Source organism: Miscanthus floridulus, chromosome 6 (assembly GCF_019320115.1).
Source record: "Miscanthus floridulus cultivar M001 chromosome 6, ASM1932011v1, whole genome shotgun sequence".
In the NCBI taxonomy this organism is placed as follows: Eukaryota; Viridiplantae; Streptophyta; class Magnoliopsida; order Poales; family Poaceae; genus Miscanthus; species Miscanthus floridulus.
The window spans coordinates 76949062-76961076 of record NC_089585.1 but is presented as its reverse complement, the minus strand read 5'-3'; the positions used below and the strand labels follow the sequence as shown (position 1 = coordinate 76961076).

The following is a 12015-nucleotide window of genomic DNA, read 5'->3' as shown; positions in this document are numbered from 1 at the left end:
GTAACAGGACACTACCTGAGGAATTTGCATGGCCTAGCAAAAGCAAGACGCAAAAAGTTTATATGCATTTCATAATGCAGGGGCCGCCCCTGATTGATTATTCAAATATGGGACATGCTCCCCACTTCATATCCGGAATGTCATTTACAACATATTTTTATGTTTAACATGTAGGGGAGCTACATCGGTACCATAAGATCAGGAAAACACGCTCCTGAGAGCTAGTCCAGAAACAACCCAGATTGATCAGAAAACAACCCGGATGAGGTACATACAAATTCAGAAAGAACCTGGACGAAGCGCAAACAACCCCGAAGAGGTGCTGCAAGTACCAAGACAAATTCACAAAAGAACCTGGATTGATCAGAAAACAACCCGGATGAGGTACATACAAGTTCAGAAAGAACCTAGACGAAGCGCAAACAACCCCGAAGAGGTGCTGCAAGTACCAAGACAAATTCAGAAAGAACCCGGATTGATCAAAAAACAACCCGGATGAGGTACATACAAGTTCAGAAAGAACCTGGACAAAACGCAAACAACCCCGAAGAGGTGCTGCAAGTACCAAGACAAATTCAGAAAGAACCCGGATTGATCAGAAAACAACCCGGATGAGGTACATACAAGTTCAGAAAGGACCTGGACGAAGTGCAAACAACCTGGAAGAGGTGCGGCAAGAACCAAGACAAGATCAGAAAGAACCCGGATGAATCAAAAACAACCTGGAAGAACATTTCAGAAAGAACCCGGATTGATAAAAAAAACAACCCGGATGAGGTACATATAAATTCAGAAAGAACCTAGACAAAGTGCAAATAACCTGGAAGAGGGACATCAAGAACCAGAGAAGTCTAGAAACGACCTCGTTGAATAAAAAACAACTCGGAAGAGCATCACGGCTTAGTCAAAAAACTAAGCTCGGGGGCTCGGCATTCGCTTCAACTACGCTCGGGGGCTCGAATTCAAGGATGAAAGACCAAGAATACAAGTACTCAAGACTATAACAAAAACAACACATCAAGACCCTTCATCCGATTTCTATTCTAAAGAAAAGTACTCGGAGAAGGCTCGGGGGCTGCGGGATACATAACCCCAAAAAAATTTTGAAGACAAGAATCTGGACCCTCCAACTTTTGCAAGCAAAAGCAAGAGGCTCGGGGGCTACACTCAGTGAGTGCAATTTTTACGAAAAATTGCACCCACCGAAAAAGAACTCGGAGCAACCAAGAAGACTAAAGGGACCCTCTGGCTTCTTGTCCCAACAAGCAAGAGGCTCGGAGGCTACACTCACTGAGTGCACTTTTATCCAAAAGTGCACATCAGCCAAAGAAAAGACAAAGAAGACCATCTCAAGGTTTCACTTCAAGAAGAACCTCGAACGGATTTACAACAACTCAACGAAGACCAAGAAGAACAAGAAGGCTTCCGAAGCTCATCCATGAGATGCTCGGGGGCTTGTCGATACGGGACCCATGGGGTTTCCCACGGAGAAGAGAGAAGAAGACCTAGTCCAACTAGGATTCCCTACATGTGATCCTACTAGAACTAGTTACACGTAATCCTACTAGGATCTCTACTTTGTAACCGACTAGGACTCCCGCCTCTCCTGGACTATATAAAGGAGGGCAGGGGTCCCTAGATCGGGAAAGACACACATAAGCGACAGACATAACCACAACATACCTCGCAACACAACAAATAGCGCAGGGCGCAATATACTATCCACACCAGACTGGACGTAGGGCGCCGTGACTTTCCGGCGTGCCGAACCAGTATAAATCATTGTCTCCCTGCGTTTACCATCGAGTTCCTGCAAACGCCAATACCCCTCCGAACAAATCACTGTCCCGGGTACCCCGTGACGGGTTGCCGGTGGTAAAACATCGACAGGATCCCATGAGATGATGTGTCTTTTGCTTCTTACGGTTTTCAGTGTTCTTGGTGCTCTTCTTCTATAAATGGTTTACAAATGATGTGATTAAAACACTGAATTGATCATTTGTAAAAAGAAAAGGATAATTAACCATTTTACAAACCTAGAATTTCTCACTTCCAAAGTACTGGATCAAGTAGTACCACTCAACATTATCCAAATCTTCAGGCTTATGTTTCATTCTTTCAGCGATAGTGCGGTAAGCCCTCTATGTAGCACTAAATGCAGCACGCCATCCTTTGTACCTCTCCTTGGTAATGGCCCATATCATTTCTTTAGGTTCTTCAACATTCTGTAAGTCCTAGTTAAGCTGTTCCAATGCAAAGACAAATATAATACAAAATTTCAGCTAGTGACAACAAGACATATGGACAAAAAAAGATAGTGTCATACCAGTATGTCATCTGCTATTGACTTTTTGACTGTTGGGTGCACATCCTTCCATGTTTTCACTCCTATAACTGGAGCCTTTTCCCCGGTAAACGTTACCACCTCATCCACGAACGATCGACGGTTCTCACAAATCGGGCCACCCAGCCTAGGATTAGGATTAAATTCGATTTTTAATTTCTGAGTCCGATTCCTAATTCTCTTGTTGGTTACTGTCAGACCTTTGAGACATCCTCTTCGATGTTTTTTGGAACTTTCTCCTAATTGAACATTAACAAATAATGGAACATCCATGATCAGCAAAGGAGCTTTTAATATAAAATATAAAATGGAAGGACCAGCACATACCATCTCCGAGATTTATTGGTTTCCTAGCATGACTCGGCCTATCATTTTGCTCCCCTTCAGTTATGTCATCATCATTTGTATTTTCTTCCAATAATGATACTACAAAAAAAATGCAATCAACACATGTTAACAATTATTTTATTGTTTGCAGAATAGTAAACATGTTTAAATTAATAAAGATATTTAATTACGCATGTGTCGACGACAGCCTGTATGCCTTAGCCATTCCTTGTATGTTTTGATGGTTTCATCCCTAAAGGCATCCCTTAAATCTACGAGTGATGATGAAAATACAATACCACTTGTTAGAGCAACACTTTGTTATAACAATTTGCATGAGTGAATCATTGAACAATCATACCATTCTTTGGATCCTTTGATTGCAGCTTTTTTAGCCACAGCTTTGTAGGCATCAATGTTTTTCAAGTGTACTTGTGTCATCATTGTTTCCCTTCTCCCTTGGTTGCTTAATTGGTATTATGGCGACATCTACCTCATGTTCCTGCTCCTTCAACGGTACTAACCTGATCTCAGCCTCATTCATACGTAGCACTGTATCTGCATCTCGTGTATAACCCATGGCTTCAAGTTTTGCTACATCCCTGCCACAACACATCTTGTAGTACATGAAGTCCCTAGGTCCGTACCCAAGCTGTTCTTTAAAACATGCCAAGTTAAAATGTGACATCAGCTTTGTCTAACTGCACATCAACAAATTCATTTTCTCGATCCTTCCCCTTGCATTGGAAATATAATGTCCAAATCTCTACAGTCTTTGGTGCACTGCGTGTATAATATATGTAGTTACAAATCAATAAAGCAGTATATTGAAAGATTCAAAACAAAAGGAAATATAATGTGCAATTGTCATTTCAAAATAAATCTACTAACTGATAATTGGGTCCTACATGTGCCGAGCAGTTCTGCATATGACGTATAGTAGTAATATAATATGTGTGAACTTTTATACACTAGCGTATACTTGAGATGGTGCCAAGACATTTGGGGCCTGGGGCGTCTACCCCGGCTGCTCGCCCTGCCCTAGGGTCGGCATTGGGAACCACCGGCCACGCAAAGCGCTAAGCGAAGTCGCGCACAAGAGCAGCTAGCAGGGCCGCCCGCCAAGCGGCCATCAGCCGATAGCGGGAGGGGAGTGGCAAACCACGCGCGACACAGAGCCTAAGAGCACCTAGCGCCGCCGTGCATCCTATGTGCCTCGGCGTCGGGCCTGGACACTCCTGCTGCCGCCACTGCATGCCGAGTGGCACTGGTAGAGAACCGAGCTTTACTCCCGGTGGGGAACCCCCTCTAGTCCCGGTTCCCCACCCGGGAGCAAGCATCCGGGACTAAAGGGGGGGTCCTTTAGTCCCGGGTCAGGAACCGGGACTAAAGGAGGACCTTTAGTCCCGGTGGGTAACACCAACCGGGACTAAAGGTGCCTCCTGACATGCCACGATGGCCGGCACCTTTAGTCCCGGTTGGTAATACGAACCGGGACTAAAGGTTTTTTTTCTTTTTTCTTTCCTTTTCATTTTTTTGTTTTCTTTTCAAAATAGGTTTTCGAAGTCGTATTGTACGCTGCTAATTATACATTTATATGCGCATATAGTATGTTTCGGTTCAAGCACAATGAACGTATTAAATCACACAATTCAAGCATAGAAATATATATATATATATATATATATATATATATATATATATATATATATATATATATATGCATGCATCATATATATATTTACATGCATGCATGCATATGTGTATTTTACATTATATTATTTCATGTGCATATATTACAAAAGATTGCATTATAGTTGTTGTGACATAACAAGTTTCTTCTCATCCTCTAGCTTGGCTTCAATGGCAGTGTTGGGTCGAAGTAGAACTCGCCCTTGGAATCGATGACCTGCTCATTAAAAAATCCGGCTATAGACTCTTGAATTGCTTTGATTTGGTCTTGCCGTATGACCTTTTCCTCCAACCATCGAGTCTACAGGTTTGAATTAAAGGAAAATAAATTAATATATGTACATATATATATATATAAAGACATAGTAACACAATCAATAATAATAATTAAATGAATATATAGTGTATTTTTAACGTACTTTGAGTCTCTCTGTAGGAGTTCTTTGGGAGAGCACCTTGATAAACTTGCAAACATAGTAACCACAGTAGTTGTTCCCCTGTTCCTGCCTCAGACACCACTTTACGAGAAAAAGATTTGTCATCCAATCTGGTGATCCGGTGAAAGCTATATGTTTAATTAATAAAGATGATGCGATTCAGGGGACTTACTTTCAATGGGATTACATTCAGTGGCGCTTTGCATTTTTCCATGTGTTGCTTCTCAATAAAGGTTTTCCAAACACTGCCCAATAAAAAATTTGCCACGTCATCAGATATAGTTAATCATCATGTTTGTGTGTATATATAGTTGCTAGAGATCCCGAAATTACCTCTGGATAATATCTATCATATCTTGGTAGTCTTGTTGTGGTTTTCTCATCGAGTCATAGATTATCAAGTGACTTTTCACCAGATCGATGTCCATCAATATCCAGTGATTGCTGCATGTGTTTATAGGATATAACGCATAACACTCATTAATTAACTAGAATCAACATATGAGCCATTAAGGCTATGATCGACATGATTAACACTCACTTGAAGTTATAGGGAAAGAGTATATCCTTCTTGTGGCGTTGGTTCACTAAGAAGTTCATGAGGTTACTCTCTGACTCAGACTTCCAATTAGTCATTGGAGTAATTGGGTCTTTGAATACTATATGGGGATCAACAAAACCAATTTCATTGCAGCCTTCCTTTCTGAGCTCTGTCATTGTAAATCTGCATATATATAGTACTTGTTAGGATAATTTATATGCATATACACACATATGATGAGTTTAATAATAGATCGAAAGAATTATTACTTACAGGCAATAGCAGCTAATGATAACTTTGTCCAGAGAGGTAAGGTGGCATAGTTGATGAAATTCTGCAAAGTCAACATACATAACATCATCGCCACGGAACCAATGTTCGTCTCTAATTCTGACACCAACGCAGAAGTCTCCACTGGTAGACGCCTGCATGTACCACTTGTTTAGCAGGTACATTTGCGTCCCCAGATCAGATAAGGCTTGAGGGTTGTATAGACTCTGGCCTAGTACAAATTTTTTCTTCCAAATATCAACCTCCGCCGCACTCTCAATGTTTCCATCACCAAACATCTGGTAAAGGTCGAGACCAGTCTCATCAAGAAATTCACCAAGGTGATCCAAATCGACATCCGGAGGTATGTTTGCCTGATGCATTAATCCTAAATTCGAACCATATTCATTACCAACAACTAGCGGGGGGATTGATTGGTGCGCTTGTTGTCCGAGTTGGGCAACTCCTTTCCCTGCCCGCTTCTTTTTCTGTGCCGCCTCAATTGACTTGGTGAGAGTGCGGTCATAGTCTGATAACGTTGATTTGGACGGCTTACGAGATTCCCGCTGTTGATGCTGGTAAGAAGTCACCTTTTTTCTTAAAATATCCGGAGCTACGAAGAAGTACGGTTTCTCTGGGTTTCTCCTTGCTTCTTGATTCATTTTAAGTTTGTCATAGAATCTAGACATGTCTTTTTTATATGCATCAGTTCCTTCTTCCTTCTCTTCAGATATTATTTTGGGAATAGCCCTTGGTTTCACGGTGGCTTTCTTTGCAGGCGGGGACTGATTCTTCGTTTGAGGGGCTGGCCTCTTGCTAGGCTTCTTGGTAGGCGGGGGCGGGGGAGGCGTTGGAGACCTCCTTGGAGGTGTTGGCAGCGGCGTTGGAGACCTCCTTGGAGGTGTTGGCAGCGGCGTTGGAGACCTCCTTGGAGGTGGCGGCTGTGGCGTTGGAGACCTCCTTGGAGAGGGTGTGGATGCAGCCTCGTCTTCCAACACAATGTCATCGTACAGAGCACTATGATGATCTGGCGATTGAACAATTGGATTTAGGTTGGGGGAGGATCTGCTACAAAAAAAGGAATGACATATTATTATGAGCAGACTGTTAATTATTTAAGCCAATACAAATTAATGATGTAGTGTTTTCATCCGCACGTACCTATGGTGAGGTAGTTCAGAAGGAGGTGGAGCCGACATCCCTAGAATGATGATGTAGCGCTTGCGCCATAGAATGAATGTCTTCTCCGCTTCTCCTAGAGTCTTCTCGCCATCACCTCCAGGAATGTCAAGAGGCAAATCACTAAAACCTTTTTCAGCTTTATCTACCGAGATGGTGGCATATCCTTCTTGGATTATATTCCCATGAATCCTTGGTGTCTTGGTTCGGTCGATAGGATTAACAAGACCGATAGCCACCTTGATTGTGGAATTCTCCTTCGGAATGTGTAGCTCACACGTTGTACAAGGTTCAGTGACGTCATCCACAGGGAAGCGCAGTCCTGTGTCCCCTTGATTTGGTATCTCCGTGGAAGCGCAGCTGCTTTTCAACTGAACAGATTGGCTAATGTTGATTCCTGGCTCTGATGCCTGCTTGCTTGCACTCACTGCTATTTGCACTTGCCTTTTGATTTCCTCCTGCATTCTCGCTTCAAGGTTTTTTTCCCGCTCCTGTGCTTCACGCACCGCTTCCTCCAACCTCTGGAGCCGGTGTGCCTCTTCTTCCTTCTTTCTCTGGCGACTTCTGTAGGAAGGTCTGTCCTGAGGGAATCCATGCTCCCACGAGACACTTCCTTTGCCTCTAGTTCGGCCACCATGTTCAATAGTCCCGATGGCGTATGTCAGCTCATCCTTCTCTCTGTTGGGCCTGAACGCACCACTAGCAGTAGCTCTTTGAGCATAAAATAATCTTTCTGCTGCTTCTTGCAGTCTTGCGCCATAAACGCACTTCCCTGTCTCCTGGTCTAGTGTTCCCCCATGAGCGAAAAACCAATTCTTTGCACGTTCTCCCCACTCGAGTGATTCTGGTCTGATACCCTTGGCAAGAAGGTCTGCTTCCATTTTGTTCCACTTCTTAATGGCAGTCGGGTAGCCACCTGATCCCAAGGTATGGTGGTATGTCTTCTGTTGGGCATTACGTTGGTTCTTTATCACCCGACTCACACCCTCTTCTGAAGTCTTGTACTGTACAAACTCATCCCAATAGGGCCTCTGCTTTGAGATCGGGCCTGGGACAGTAAAATCTGGTGCTATGTTCTTCTTGACATACGTCGTGTATAGGTGTTTCTTCCAAGTCTGAAACTGGGTGGCCATCTTCTTCATTGCCCAATCCCTAACTCGCTCCTTCAATTCATCACCATCTATTATATCATCATAATCATCTGTTTGGAGCGTGAAATGTACCAAGACATCATTCCAAATTAACGCCTTGTCACGATCGGAGACAAAACTGATATGAGGAGCATTGGTCTTCTTCTTCCATTCACGGGTACTAATCGGGAGCCGGTCCCGTACAAGGTAACCACAGTGGTGCACAAATTTCATTTTATTCGGCCCCCCCGGTTCTCCTGTATCCACATTGAACTCCGAGATGATGAAGCGACCCTCCAATGGCTTTTTGGGACCTCGAACATTTTTACTCTTCGTTGTAGTTGTTGATGTCGATCCAGAGGGCTACAAAACATAAACATTATTTTTAATGTCATGAGCACACATAAGACATATGATAATATATATATATATAGCTAATAATAAAAAATATATACTTGGCCAATATGTTGTTGCTCATTTTGTTCAAGAGCTAAGTACTGACTCCCGTCATCTACATCCTCTTGCACGTTATTTTTAGCACCATCATCGCCGGCAACTTGAGTGCCAGTGTTGATCAAATTCATCATCAACTCCTCCTCATCCATATTTCTCGGGTCGGCCATCTAGCTTCAAAAAACAAAACCAATATATAGTACGTCAAATCTTTGCTTATTACATGCGTAAAATCTACAAACAATATGCATTATTAAATCTTGCCCCTCGATCACGGACGCAATTCGCCACACTAGGACGAACTACGTCGGTACTAGGGCGAATTAGGGCACGAGAAAGGGCGGTGTGACAAGAGTGGCGGTGCTCCACTCCGCCGTATATATGTCTGTACACATGGGTGAACGAGGGCGGCGGTGCTCCGCCGTATACATAGAAACGCATGGACGAAATGCATATGAATACAAATGACGTATATATACGTGTCGGCGCGGTGGCCGGTGTGCTGACGACGATGACGTGAGGCGAGCCGGCGTGCTGACGACGACGACGACGTGAGGCGGGCCGGGGCGGTGTCGGTGCGTGATGTTGTGATCCTATGTACCATGTGATCAACCATGTAGTCATTCATCATATGAGAAAATTCTATGTTAATAATATAAGTATAAGTCATTATGAAATGTAAGTATATGTGTCTTATTGCTCATATAACCATTACTATTTCCGAAATGATAAGAATTTATTTTCTTCTTCTACAGGCGATCTCTGATGCTATGATATAAAGTTTGAAGATAGTCTTCCCGGAAAAAAATATGTAATGCTCATATTACTTTAGCAACATTAATATATTATATCTGTATATTCAAAGTTCACAAATGAAGAAACATGTGATATTTTTGATAAACTAAAAAACGCTTAGTTTATAAACTGGGTATCAAAATTGAGTTCCTATTTGACCATTATATATCCTACAACAAATCCTTCAAAAAAAAAGACCCTACATGAATATATTTGGATAAAATTTCGTTAACAAACATTGATCTATGAAGATAGAAAAAATTCTTCTATTGAAACTGCATCTTGAAATAATGGCATATCATATAGTGATGAATATATGGCGGTTGATGGGCTGGATCATTAGCGGATGGTTCGTAGCGTTGTTTCCAAATAATATATAGCGTGTTTATTATACAAGCCATGGATTTACATCGATCTAATTAATTTCTAAAGTAATTTCATTGGTGATCCTTAATTATACTTGTCATTTAGAGTTCCAAATATTCAAAACTTGCCTTAAGATATGTTTTTATTTAAAATCATTTAGAGTTCCAAATATTCATTTTTAGTTTCTATAGATTTTGTGATTCAAAATTTGGAATTTTCAATCGACCTCGACCGTTGACACATGGCTTACACCAAAGTTGTAGTTTTCGACGTGATCTATAACTCGGCAGTGGAGGGCTCGGACGAATGTACAAAGAGATCGACGAATATATCACCTCGAAGCTCGGCAGTGTACGTACTGGAGGGCCTCGGGCCGGCGCGGTGGGGCAACGCGCGGTGGAGGGCCTCGGGCGCGGAGGAGGGCGCGGTGGAGGGCCACGGGCAAGCGCGGAGGAGGGGCACTGGGCGCGCGCGGTGGAGGCCGCACGAGGAAGAAGACGGCGGCGCCGGTGTCACGGAAGGCGAACGGACGCGGCGCGAGGTCGAAGAAGAGGGCGGCGGTGTTCGACGAGGAAGAAGACGAGCAGATCGATCTGCCAGGCGCTGGAGGTTATATAGCAGAGGAGAATTACTCCCGGTGCCAGCCACCAACCGGGAGTAAAAACCCTTTACTCCCGGTGCGTATTACCAACCGGGAGTAAAGGTGCCTTTACTCCCGGTGCGTGTTACCAACCGGGAGTAAAGGTATACCTTTACTCCCGGTTGGTAACACGCACCGGGAGTAAAGGCTTTTTTTTGGCGGGCCACGAAACTGCAGCCCACCTTTACTCCCGGGTGGGCTTCCCACCCGGGAGTAAAGGTGGCCTGCAGTTTCGTTTCCCGCCTGTTTTAAGCAATAGTCTTGTTAAATACAATAGAAATGCAATAGTTTTTATTAAATACATAGTAAATTAAATAAAAGGCATAAAATTATTTTGTTAAAAATATGAATTTTATTTTTGTTTATTGCACATAGGAAAAATCGATAACCTAACTTTTTTTATTTTTTGTTAGAATTATAAAACATAATGTAACTAATATTTATTATTTCGTTAATGCAAAAATGTAGTGTTTAATTAAAATTATTAAAATTATTGGTTTTGGACAGGAAATTTGTTTTCACATCATTTTAACGTTAATATTTTAATTTTTCATCACTCAGTATCCTAATTTACCTTTTTGAGAGAGAAATCCCACCAAATCAAACATTGATTTAATTTGAAATATGACATAATAAACATCTGAATTCACAATTATTACATAATATCTCAAACACACACTATATTAAATCACTATATCATCAAGTGGGCACAGCAGTGAACTTCTTCTTTACGTATGTCCCTTGGTTATGATCGCTTCGTAACCATGGAGTGTCCTCATCATTTACCAAGATGCTAGGGTCTTTGTTCACTTTGAAGGGCGGAATTCGGTCATCCTTTTCATATTCTTCTGACATGTCCGACTTGTCCTCAATTCCCACGATGACTCTTTTCCCTGAAAGAACTATGTGGCGCTTTGGCTCTTTGGTTGAGTCATTATCGTTTTTCCCTCTTTTTGGTTTGGTAGACATATCATTGACATAGAACACCTGATTCACATCCTTGGCAAGGACGAATGGTTCGTCTTTGTACCCAATATTACTAAGGTCTACTGTTGTCATTCCATACTCGTTGTCTACTGTTACTCCGCCTCCGGTCACCTTGACCCATTGGCACTTGAACAATGGGATCTTCAAAGTAGGTGCATATTCTAGTTCCCATATTTCATCTATGCGTCCATAATATGTCTGCTTATTCCCATTCGGGTCTGTGGCATCTATGCGGACACCACTGTTTTGGTTGGTACTCCTTTTATCTTGGGCTACTGTGTAGAATATGTTCCCATTTATCTCGTACCCTTTGTATGTGACGATATGCCATGATGGTTGCATAGCCAATAAATACAGTTGCTCATGGATGCTCTCATCACCTTGACATTTTTTTCGCAACCAACCGCCGAAAGTTTCCATGTGCTTATGCGTAATCCAAGCTTCAGTCTTCCCTGGAAACTCGGATCGTAAGAGATCCTTGTGTGTCTCAATATACGGATCTACCAAAGAGGAGTTCTGTAGAACTGTGTAGTGCGCTTTATTGAAATAATCATCATCCGTACCAATATATGTTTTCCTCCCTAGTGTCCCCTTTCCGCTTAGTCTCCCCTCATGTCTCGATTCAGGAACACCAATCGAGTCAAGGTCAGGGAATAAAGTCAACACAGAACTCAATGACCTCTTCTGTTCCATAGCCCTTGGCGATGCTTCCTTCTGGGCGAGCACGGTTGTGAACATATTTCTTTAGGACTCCCATGAATCTCTCTAAGGGGCAACATGTTGTGTAGGAACACAGGACCGAGAGTGAAAATCTCCTTGACTAGGTAGAACTAGGAGGTGTGTCATAATATCAA

General features: G+C 42.5%; 1 long non-coding RNA gene across 1 annotated transcript; it reads right to left on the bottom strand.

Annotated features, from left to right (window-relative positions):
• Nucleotides 1-2678: 2678 nt before the first annotated feature.
• LOC136461452 (uncharacterized) lies at nucleotides 2679-3162 on the bottom strand. Its single transcript, XR_010760331.1, has 3 exons — nucleotides 3033-3162; nucleotides 2863-2943; nucleotides 2679-2770 (listed from the first exon to the last, which is right to left on the bottom strand). It is a non-coding gene; the product is annotated as an uncharacterized lncRNA (long non-coding RNA).
• Between the last annotated feature and the right edge of the window lie 8853 nt (nucleotides 3163-12015).